The 13,032-nt window shown below is 30.4% G+C and overlaps 1 long non-coding RNA gene across 2 annotated transcripts in view; it reads right to left on the reverse strand.

Annotated features, from left to right (window-relative positions):
- LOC136026498 (uncharacterized) overlaps positions 1-11,904 on the reverse strand; it is a 98,404-nt gene extending 86,500 nt beyond the window's left edge. For both annotated transcript variants that reach the window (XR_010617322.1, XR_010617323.1), the window contains exon 1: positions 11,834-11,904. This is a non-coding gene — a long non-coding RNA (uncharacterized LOC136026498). The remainder of the gene's footprint in view (positions 1-11,833) is intronic.
- Between the last annotated feature and the right edge of the window lie 1,128 nt (positions 11,905-13,032).

Raw genomic sequence — 13,032 nt, forward strand, 5'->3', positions numbered from 1 at the left:
ATAGAAGTCACGAGTTCATAGTACTACGTTAAATCTCAGTAATAGCAGACGTGATTTTGATGACACAATTTGAGATTTTTGACAATATCAGAAACTTTTGATAGTACCAGGAATTATTTTGTTAACAGAATTCAAATTTTGATATTACAATACAAAATTTTGTTCATAACTTTTAATATTTATATTTAATTATATTATATTTTATATTTATTATATTTTGGTAATGTCTGGTAAGATTTTGATAAAACCAGATACGAATTTTCTTTAACTTCGAAATTTTGATAACTTGCCTGATTTAGGTAATGCCAGAGTGGAATTTAACAATGTCTCACAAGACTCTGATAATTTATGAAAAGATTCTGTAACATACAACTAAAGATTTGAAAATATCATGCAAGACTTTGATAATATCATGTATGGTTTTGATAATATTTGACAAGATTTTGATAATAGTAGACTGTTAATAGGTAACATGATTTTGATGGCATCATTTTAGATCAAAGTCATGGCAATCGTATTTTCTTTGTTGCTGAAGTTGTTTTGTTAATAACATGCGAGATTATGACCATACAATGTAAGATTTCGCTAATAACTTATATGATTCTGATAATACCACGTTTGGTTTTTATATTGCCAGAGACGATTATCAATATATCAGTCGATATTTTGATAATATAGTGTAATATATTTCATAACATCCGACAAGATTATGATAATATCATACACGAGTTTGGCAATACTTTCCTTGATAATCTGTATAATAACAAGCACGATAGTCAGAAACTAGCAATGTGTTTGCATCTTTTAAGCGGTCAAAAAATCAACACAATTTAAGCTAAAAGATATTTATTGCTTAAATATCACAATCAAACATTAGAAAATTTTAAGTTTCAAAAATATTAATTGATGTTAAATAAATTCTAGGTTTGACAAAAATCAAAATGTTCAGAATCAAAAATAAATAAGATTCTCCTCAAGGGCTAAGCTCATAAGCCACCCTAAAGGAGGGTTTGGTCACTTTTTAGTTTTGATATTGCTCTTTACCGTTCCATGCAGGTCCAGGTTCAATAGTATTCCATGTATTGAATTGAACAGTTCAATAATGGCTTGCAGGAAGGTGCTCTATTCCAAATTAACAACTATATATGACATACAAATACATACAATTTGGTAAATGTTCATTTTTAATTTTGATGTTGTTCTTTATCATTGACCCCCTCTCTCTCAGGAGGGTAACATATGCTAGAGGCTGAGGCATTTTATAATAAACTTTTATATTATTAATTGAAAAACACATGTATAAATAAAATAATTTTTACTTATCACCATTCATAAGTCACTTGGTGCAGTCTCAATATAAATAAAAGTTTCATTTTTCTTCCAAGAATATTTTATGCACATATTCTGAGAAGGAACGTGTTTTGGAATCCATGCACTAAAATAGAATACATGCACTAAAAATGTATCTCGTCCTTGGGGTCATTTATCCCATAGAGATATATGGGACACTTGAAGGGTTTATCTGCTATTACTTTGCTACCTCTTGCTTCTGTAAATCCTAGGAACAGTTCCGATTGAAACTTTTGAATAATATCTAAGAATAGCTGAAAGAAAAACTGAGTATGAAACTTGTTGTTCGTTCTATTTAGAATTACTTGCTACGTATAAATCAGGTGAGTTGGTTCATGAGAAATAATGAAACGAAAAAATGAATTACTCAAAACATTTTGAGTAATTCATCAAAAATGTAAAATTAAACAGTTATAAATATCGCGTAAAGTCTATAGATTTTAATATATAAATAAAATCTATCACATGGAATAAAGCTAATAGTCTCAAAGCTAATGTCTCTTAATAATTAAAAATAATTGTCTATAAAAATAATTATTTAAATAATTATTGTTGAAGATACCTTCTAGATTAGTATCTTATTTATTTCTCGTTTGTAGTATTTATTTGTTTATTGTTTTAATAATTGTTTAAATATTTAAAATAATTGTCTATAAAAATAATGTCTATAAAAATAATAATAATTGTCTATAAATAATTAAATAATAGTCTCTAAGGCTAATGTAGGCTAATTAGCCTACAAGTAATTTTGTCTCTGGAGCCACGTGGAAGCTTTTCATGGAAACTAACACAAAGTGACGTCATGGATTCGATTTCAATAATTAATTAGTGTCTTGTAACTGTTAATGCGTTTAGTTAAAGTTCATAAGTTATACATGTTAAGAATCCTGATTCTTAAGAATAATGTTAAGAATCCTAGCGAAATCTGGTGTTTTTGTGAATGAATATCTCACGAAGCAGTGCAAGATTATCCTGGACAGTGCTAGAGATAAGTTCGGAGCAAAGAACGTTTGGTCGGACCAAGGCCGTATTTTTGCTCGCCTACCAGGTGAAGCTTCTTCTAGTAGGCTTAGGAAGGTTGAAGATACCTTCTAGATTAGTATCTTATTTTATTTCTCGTTTGTAGTATTTATTTGTTTATTGTTTTGTCTTCGTTTGTTTGATCTTTTCTTTTTTGTGAGTTATCTTGCTTATCTTCTTTTACCGTTGTTTTGCTTATGATTCGTCTTATTGGCCACTCTCCCCCCCCCCTATGGAGAACCCTTTTTTTTGTTTTTTTTTTTCATTATTATTCCACCTGTCCCCGCATTGCAAAAAAAAAATTATTCATATAGGTTTACTATGCGTTTATAATGATTCGCAAACTGATTATTTACGTATTATATGTCTGATCAGTTGAATGGCATAAATCGGTTGCGACAATTTGAATCTGACCCTTTTCGACTGAATGATATACTTCGCGATGGAATAGTAAATGATTATTTTGCAATTGATTTTGATTGCCAAAGATTGAGTAAATATATTCCAGTTACGTCGTCGTCATGGGAAAAAAGTGAGAATTTTCTTAGTGTATGCCATTGGAATTGTCATCTAACTACAAGTTATAATGACATCTTGCATTTGCTAGATCTGTCTAATAGCTATTTTGATGTTATTGGTTTTTGCGAGACTTTTTTGACTTCTGAGCATTTTCTGCCTTCATTTCAATTTCCAGGTTACCAATTATTTGTGAAAAACCGTGAGCTGATGGCAAGGGGAGGTCTAGCATTCCTTGTAAAAAATGGGATATTTTGCCGTCAAAGGGGGGATGTCGATGTTTGGATAGAGGGTAAGGTTGAATCATTTACTCTTGAACTGGCTATTAATTCAAAAAAACTTATTGTAAGTGAGGCTTATAAACCACCAAGTGCTCGTTTGGAGGATTTCACGGAAGGATTTGAGATATTAATGAGAGCTGCGGTATCTAGCAAGTTAGATTTTATTTGTATGGGAGATTTTAATTTTGATTTGTATGATTTACATGCTATTAATCTTGATTTTTTAAATTTGATGGTTTCAAATGATTTATTTCCCCTTGTTGGGGTTCCGACACGTATAACTAGTCATTCAGCAACTATAATAGATAACATTTATGTTAGTTCGAAGTACCTGAAATCTAGTGCTGCTGATGTTCTGGTATTCCCATGTTCGGATCATCTCCCAGTTGTAGCTTCTGTGCCACTAGTAATTGCCAAGGAGAAAAAGGCAGAAAAAAAAGCAAATGCGGCAATTAAGGAAGCAGAATATGGAAAACCTTGCTGAGGAACTTAGTAAGGTTTCATGGAAACCAGTTTTTGATGAGACAGAAGATGCATCCCATGCATTTGATATTTTTATGAATATTCTCCAGCCGATATATGATAAAACATGTCCACTAAAAGTGTTGAAAAATACAAGGGAATCACCGAGAAAGCCGTTGGTTACATCAGAACTTATTCAGATGATTAAGAAGAGGAATCTACTGTATCAGTCATTTTTAGATTGCCAAAGTGCTGATATGTTTGAAGAGTTAAAAAAAATAAGAAATCAAGTGAATACATTACGAAGATCTTGTGTCAAGAGTTATTATGAATTGAAACTTGGGGAAACAAAGGGGGACTCAAGGGGAACATGGAAGGTTTTGAGAGAAGTGTTGGGTAGTGACAAGAAGAAAAATACACCAACTTCACTAATTGTGGATGGAAAAGTCTATGAAGGCAAGCAGAGCATTGTGAATCACTTTGGTGCCTACTTCTCGACGATTGGTGAAGTGGTTCAAAAGCAAGACCAGCCACTGAGTCAAGGAACAAGTGAGGAAGCTTTCATTGATGATAGAGGCCTGGGACTAATAATGGAGGCTGAAGAAACGAATATGCAGGAGTTGAAAGACATTGTAAATAGTATTAAGTCCAACTCTTCAGGTAGTGACGGTATAAGCCTTAAGACATTCAAGCTTATTATGGTTTATCTCCTACCATGCCTTGTTTACATGATTAATTTATCACTGAAATCGGGAGAATTCCCGCAAAAGCTTAAAGAGGCGCGAGTGATTCCTCTTCACAAAAGTGGCTCAAAGACTGATCTGACTAACCGGAGACCGATTTCTCTACTGTCGGTGTTCTCGAAAATGTATGAAAAAGTTATGCATAAAAAGCTTTATGCACATTTAACAAAACATGGTTTTTTAAGCGATAGTCAGTTCGGATTCAGGAAAGGACATTCTACTGTTCATGCTATGCAGCATTTTCTTGATTTTCTGAATACATCAATGGAAAATGGTGAAATGACTTTATCGGTTTTTATAGATTTTAAAAAAGCGTTTGACACGGTTGATTTTAAAATTTTAATTGATAGGCTAAGGTCACTTGGAGTCACAGGTAGTATTTTAAAGTGGTTTGAATCTTATTTTATAGGGAGGTCGATACGTGTATGTTTTGATGATGTTATATCTAATAAATTTTTATAAGTTGTGGTGTTCCGCAAGGTTCTGTTTTGGGTCCCTTACTATATCTTGTATATGTAGATACTATGCCGTTTTATGTTCCGGGTGTTGTTAATACTTCTTTCGCTGATGACACGGTATTTTCAGCTGCTGCAAGAAATGCTGATGATCTTGTGGAGAAAATTAATCAAGCTTTAAGTCATCTTTTAATTTTTACAAAGATTAGCCGTTTATCAGTGAATGTTTTAAAAACTCATTTTATATTATTTAGTAGGAAAGGAAGTCCAGTTGATTTAAATGGAAAAATATTTCTTTGTAATAGGCCATTGAAACAAGTAGCTGTGGTGAAATACCTTGGTTTCCAGCTTGATCAAAATCTGAATTGGAAAGCACATGGTGATCAGGTGGCAGCTAGGGTATCTAGAGGGCTTGGATTGATTCGGCGTCTGAGAAATCAGTTACCTCATTCTGCCCTTTTAACTCTTTATCATTTTATTGTCATGCCTTATATTTCTTATGGTTGTTTGATATGGGCTGGTGGATTTTATACAAATTTTAAACGTGTTCAGGTTTTACAAAATAAAGTTATTAGACTACTAGGAAATTATGTCCATGGTGAAAATGATACAGTTAATTGCTATAGGAAACTTATGATCTTTAATGTTAGCCAACTTCATGATTATCAACTTGCTATATTTGTATTTCAGAGTATTTATGGTTTGTCCCCTGAGATTTTTCGTCAAATGTTTACAAGGAATTCTTCATACCACAGTTATGAGACTAGAAATATGGATGATTTGGTATATGAGTGTCGCAGCTCTCAGAGGGGAAGTTTTGGTCCCAAGTTTGCTGGACCAGTAGTGTGGAATTCTTTACCAATGAGTATAAGGTTATCTGAAAATGTTAGCCAGTTTAAGAGTAGACTGAAGAATCACCTTCTGAGTAGAAAATAAATAAATAATTTAAATTGGATGGCTTATTGATTTGTTTTTTTAAGTGTTGTTGTTTTTTTTGTTTTTTGTTTTGTTTTTTTCTTATTCTTTGTTTTCCTGTTGTTTTCTTGTTCCCAATTTTTTTGTTTCATTTTTTTTTTTTTTTTTTTTTTTTTTTTTTTTTTTTTTTTTTTTTTGTTAATGTTGTTCGTATTGGTGCTCATTGATGTTTATCAGCCACTACTAACAAGTCTCTGACTTTCTAAAGTGGCTGATGTGTTTTTTTTGTATATTGATGATATGTATAATAAAAGTGTCTCTCTCTGTCTCTCTTTAGGTTTTTGAATAAAACTATTATAATTATATAATCATTAAATAAAATAAAATTTAAGAGTTTTTGTAAAACCCCTCCCCAAAGCTGTTATTAATTTTTTTTTGGTTTTGGTGATCTCGCCAAAGGAATTTTTTTATTGATAAATTTTAGCTAATCTATTAGTATCCTCACTTAAATACTGACTAGTAAGAATCTGTTGGTTAGCAGCTTCACCCTTGAAATCGTTTAAAATAATTTTCAAATTTTTTAAATTCATAGTATTTTTCTCTGATTTTGAATCACCTAGATTAGTTAATCGTTTAAATTGTAAATCACGATTACCATTATCATACAGTAATTTGCTTACGTTACTTGTATACTTCCGATATTTTCTTCTTAAGCTTCCAAACTTTTTCATTTAGTATACACAAATTTTACTAAGTGAATATCCAAGTTTCTTCTGTACTTGAGAGATTCATCATTAGACTCCAAATCAATTAGTAGAAACTCACGATTCTTTCTTGCCTTGTTAAAGTAGTTGATAAATTTTTCTTTTTTCAAGTCATATACACGGTTTTGTCTGATTCTATCAATTTCTTTTTGATTACAATTTAAATTGCAATTACAATTAAAAACAATTGCAATTTACTTCACATTCAAATTTAAACAAATTTTCGGAAAGCTGATCTAACAATGAAGCCATGAAACGGATTGAATCTATGAAACGCACTTCGAATTGGGTTTCACTAACAGTTATTGTTTTAGAAAATGATATAAAACTCTCAGATGAATACTAAATACCGCTATCAGGTACTAATTCTCTAAGAAATAAATGAGTCATATTTTGATAGATTATGCATTATAACAGGGATATGTATAGGAATTTGAAAGTTTTATTACATTTTGCATGAGTAAATCCGCGTATGTAACTAATCACATGACCGTGATCCAAAAGAAAATTTTGGTCCACTATTTCCTGTTCATAAATATGACAGCTTTAATTAGTTTTATTATTCCATTTTGCTCTTACTTGTTCTTGTGTATAACCTTGATCTCTCTGTCTATTTTCATATTCATTGGCTATTTCTGTACACACTTGTGGCAATTACAAAATGCCCGCTAGGATCTTCACCAAAGTATTCATAATTTTATTTTGTTTTGTATCAAAAGAACAACATACTTGGAATCCAGAAACAAAAGGCATATTCGTTGCTACTTTAATTGTCTTTTCGCCTTTCTTTTGATTCAATTCTTCATTATGCGATTCAAAACCAGCAATATTACAATAAAGTACTTTCATTTTCTTAGCCGTAATTGTAAATTCGATTTTAGATCCTGGTTTTGGCATAACTTCACAGCAATTCATTTAAAATACTTTTCAAACTTTTGCTCTTTTGTGAAATGTCTTCCACAGTAAGTGTAAAGATAAATTTTCGATGCATGATTTGTAATTTGAGTTCTCAATGCTGAAATCTTCAATTAAAACATAATGATTACCTAAATAGACTAAATTAATCACATGCATTTTTTCATTTATTATAGTTTTAGTAATATGAGCTCTAATCATTTTATTTTCACTAATTTCAAATAAAAAATTTTAATAATAAATTTGTTTTCAAATTTATAAAGATCTTGAATTTATACTTGAAAATTATTAATCGTTAAAGTTGAATTCATTTTCATGTTTTTGATTGTTTGATAGTATGTATGCATGATTTTGAGCTGGATCAAGATAAGAAAGTATTGACCAAAGAAAGCATTTCATATCAATATTTTTTCTATTAATGAAACTTTTTATTTTTTTTAAATTCAGGCAATTCTTTATAAGTACCTTCCACATAATTTGGAATTCTTGTCATTCAATAATTAAATCCATCGACTCTTTCCAACTGTAAAGATTATATGGGTCTATTCTCTATGACTAATGTGTATATATTCATTTGGCTACGATTTAGATGGCTTTGTTCGATGTCACTATTTTTATTAGAAATCTAGGAGTAGCTATGATAATGAATAGGTTAGAGTTCTTTATTATCCTTCGGAGCATAAAATATTACACGGGTTGTAAATGGAACCCTGTCACTATTTCTATAATTCATTCTATTTTTCTAATCTCTAATAACAGAGTCAAAAAGTCGTTCAAAATCAGTTGCAATTGAATTCACTGAAATATTAACTGTATTCCGTTTAATACTTGGATTATTGTTGTGTTCTTCTTAATTGAACATACTTCTCTGAATCTTCTGAAAATTTTCTTGTCTATTTCTTATTTATAAATAAATTGGAAATGTCTATATTGCATTCTTTTTTAACACTGTTTCTACCAGTTATATCTTGAACATTTCATTCGATTTTGATCAACATCCTTTTTATTGATTTTTATTTAATTATTAGCTGACTCTTTCCACGCGTATCGTATGCAAGATGCTAATTTTTAAGTTCGTAGTTCGTAAGCTCTTTTTTTAGTTCTTTTTATTTTTTTGTATTTCAGTGGGTTTTTTAATTTTTCTGGTGTTTCTTCTTTTCTTTTAGTTTTATTTTGTTTCTCTGCCATTTTCTTTTTTTAGTTTTTTTAAACAATTTTTTTTATATAGATAAAAAGTGTATGTAATATATATTGTTTGTAACAAACAAAGATAAATTTTTGTATACGGAAATTAAAATAACTTATTACTTTATTCTTCACTTCATTATAATTTCCAGCACTTGAAATCTGTCTTGAAGTAAATAAAAAGTAAGTTCAGTTATATATTTTGTTTGTACCCTACCATATTAAAGTTATAAATCTGAAATAATTTGTTCTTTTCTTTTATTTTATTTTCTAGTTTTTCTTTTAATTCAGGTTGAATGTTGTAGTGATACTGCTTTTTGTCTTTTTCTGTTTTTACATTTCAGGACCACTGAGAATAGGAATCGAGCATTGATATTTTATTATTAAGATGATCCTTGATGGTACTGAATATTTTAAGTTTTTTGCCAATAATCTTTAAATTATGGTTTTTGGCAAAAGACAACAATTCATTAATTGTATAATACGACAGTTGATTTTGACCTTGGCGAATTTGAATTTTTGTTGCAAACAACTTTTAATCACTTCTACAATGTCAGCCATTTATTAGGAGCTGATTCTATTAAACAAAATTTTAAATCTAAAAGAACAGTAAAAAAACAATATATAAAAGGAAGTGGTATTTGTACTGCAAGAGTAGCGTAAGAAATAAATTTTTAGATCTCTATTGTTCGAACTTTTTAGGGATTGATTATATACATAGAAAATCAAAAGAATATGATTTTACTGTAACAAAAACAAAAATCAAAAAAGTGTTGCAAAATCAAAATATCAATTCTTTACACCATCCAGCTTATCGTACATTTAAAAGAAGACGCATTTACATTCATTGTATCGATGACCAGGGGCAAGTAGATTTGGTTGATATAAAGCAGCATAAAAGTGAAAATAATAATTGTAGTTATGTTCTTACAGTCATAGGTTGTTGTAGTAAATACGCTCGGTATATTCCTTTAAAAGATAAAAGAGGCAAGGAAATTATTAATACTTTTATGGGTTTATTTAAAAATAGAAACCCTAAAAAATTAAAAACATATAAAGGTAAAGAATTTGTTTTGAAAAACGTTCGTGTATTTTTTACGAGTCATGAAATTCATTGTTTATCATCTAAAAATGAATTGAAAGCTAAAATTGTTGACCAGTTTAGTAGAACAATTCAAGAGAAAATATGGAAATTATTTACTTATTACTACAGCAGACGCTGGATAGACTAGGATTACCCTCTTTCGTTGATAATTATAACAATTCTTATCATCGATCAATAAAAATGAAACCAATAGAAGCGAGTAAAAAAGGAAATGAAAAGAAGGTCTACACTAATTTACTTCCTGATGTCGAAGCTAAAAAACCATCCATAACCAAATCTAATGTTGGTGCTTTGGCTAGAATTAATAAAAGTAAGGGAGTTTTTGATAAAGGTTACCAACCAAATTATACAACAGAAGTGTTTCAAATAGCTGCAGTGAAACATACAACTTCCATAGCCTATGAACTGTCAGAAAAAACTGGTGAAGTCATAATTCGTGTTTTTACGTAAAAAGTCCTCTGGAAAGTTGTTCAATACAAACTTTCAGTCTATAAATGGATCTTATATAGTTAAATGAATTATTTGCAAGCATAGTGAAAAGTAGAGAAATACAAAGAAATATAATTCAAGAACTCTCCTTAGAGTAACCTGGATTTTGTGACAATGCTGAAAAGTTGGGTGCTCCAATCGCTGAAGCAGAAGATAAAAATACCAATATGAAAACTGATAAATTACATAAAAATTACTTAAGTTTAAGCATAGAATTAAAACGACTGGATAAATATTTAAGCAACGCATTATGTTTACAAGTAAGCAATCAAGCTCACTCAAGTCAAGGTATTTTACCCCAGAATGATTCAAATTTCATTGCTAATGTCTTTTCCTGTGGTGGCGCAGTGGTTTTGACCTCAGCTTGGTAATACGGGACCCAGAGATCGAATCATGCTGCAGGAATGCACTGCAGGGCCGACACAGGGACCTTAGTAGTCAAGAAGCGTCGTTAATCTGATACAATACAATCTGGGATAGAGAATGAATTTTTGAGTGAGATTAATAAGGACTATGATCCTAAGGAACCCAATTTTGAAATACCCTAGTTTTATTTAGATAATAATCAATATTTGAAAAAGACAATAGATGAATCAGGAACACTTAATCAATGATACGAAGGAAAAAAACTTAGCGTGGGAAGGGGCTTATGTGAAATCAATTAATTAATTAAATTTTCATTAATTGAATTAATTGATTGAAATTAATTGATTGAAATTTTGATTGAAACTCAATTAATTGAAATTTTTAATTTAAAGAGCGACTTCAGAGATTGGTGAATCTGGGTTACAGCGGTTGTTTTGAAAAAGAGTACAAAAAAGAAGGGTTATGACTGAGAATTAGCAAAACGAGTCCCTACTGAAATCAGTGCAATGAGGTAAAAAAGAGAGTGGAAACTAGGTTTCCTATTAAGATTTTATGACTTTTAGGGGGTGTTTCTCCTTATTTTCTAAAATAAGGCAAATTTTTTCAAGCTCTTAACCTTTGATGGGCAAGAATAAGTTTGATCAAACTTATATATTTAAAATAAACAATAAAATTCAATTATTTTGATGTAACTATTGGTATCAAAAATTTTTTTCTTTAGAATTTCGGTTACTATTGAGCTGGGTCGCTCCTTACTACAGTTCGTTACTTCGAACTGTTTCATTTCTGTGAAATTACAAACAGAAAAATTATATAGATCTTTCTTGGTGGGAATAGTAATAGACGAGCCTCAGTATTGAAATATATCCCAGACTAGTAACTTTTAAAACGATGCTTATATTATCTAAAGTTTTAGTTGCTTTGTGCCGCAGTTGGTTCTTTACTAGGTTATAGCTATAACCGATGAAACTTACATAATCCCTATTTATGATGAACTATATAGATCCTTTATGTAATCCATTTAGTTTATACTAGAGTTTTCTCTATTATAATAATTGTCTTACTAATAAACAACAGACATATGTCACTATTACAATAGGTTTTCTGCTCTTAATTTTCTGATTGGCCAATAAGATATTTTAACACATCCAGCACTGCAAAGACTGTAATTATCTAACTAATTACCAATAAATGTTTATCACTAAAATAACATATATTTCTCCTTTTTCAAGATTCAAATTGGCAAAAAAATATTTGAAACACTTACAGAACTGTCTATGCTGGAATTGTGTGACTATTAACCAACAAACACGTGTCGCTCTTATAACAGGCATATATCCTCACTAAAGGTAAATTGCCAAAAAAGATATTTAAGAACTTACAGAACTATAAAAACTGTATTTGATTGACTGGTAACACGAGTGCCATTTATAACAGGTATTTCTCTTCTTCAAAATCAAATTTGAAAATAAGGTGTATTAAAAACTACCAGAACTGCAACAACTGTAATTGTCATACTAAAAACTAACAGACATGTGTCACTATTACAATAGGTATTTCTCCTCTGTAAAGACAGAAAAAATACTCAAACAATGGCTAAGGTTACACGAAGGACATTAGCACTGGGCAGACATTAAGAGTTGTAGTGCAAAAAAAATCAACAATTTCATGGAAAAATTCTGTTTTATTAAGATTTCAATCCCCAATGCTGGTTATCAAGAATATAGTAACCGAAACCCTAAAAAAGGGTATTTTTGATACCAATAGTTACATCAAGAGAATTCAATTTTAATGCTCATTTAAAATATATAAGTTTGATCAACTTTAGTCTTACCCTTCAAAGGTTAAAAGCTATAAAAAATTGCCTTATTTTAGATAATAAGGAGAAACGCCCCCTAAAAGTCATCAAATCAAGATCACACCATCAGATTCAGTGTATTAGAGAATAACCCTATTGTAGAAGTTTCAAGCTTCTATCTACAAAAATGTGGAATTTCGTATCTTTTGCAAGAAGACAGATCACGGATGCGTATTTATTTGTTGTTTTTTTTGTTTGTTTTTATTTTTCCAAGGGTGATTGCATCGACCCAGTGGTCCTAGAATGTCACGAGAGGTTTCATCCTAACGGAAATCAAAAGTTTTAGTGGCCTTTTTAAGTGATTAAATAAAAAAAACTAATTTTTTTAGCTGAAAGTAAGGAGCAACATTAAAACTTAAAACGAACAGAAATTACTCCGTATATGAAATGGGTTGTCCCCTCCGTAATCTCTCGCTCTTTACGCTAAAGCTTTTAATTGTTTTAAAAAGTAGAATTGTGGCAAAAATTCAAACTTTAGCGTAAAGAGCGAGGGATTGCGAGGGATTTTTATCTTTTAAAGGAATATACCAAGCGTATTTACTACAACAACCTATGACTTTAAGAACATAACTACAATTATTATGTTCATTTTTATACTGCTTCATATC

This window comes from Artemia franciscana, chromosome 4 (assembly GCF_032884065.1).
Source record: "Artemia franciscana chromosome 4, ASM3288406v1, whole genome shotgun sequence".
Classification (NCBI taxonomy): domain Eukaryota; kingdom Metazoa; phylum Arthropoda; class Branchiopoda; order Anostraca; family Artemiidae; genus Artemia; species Artemia franciscana.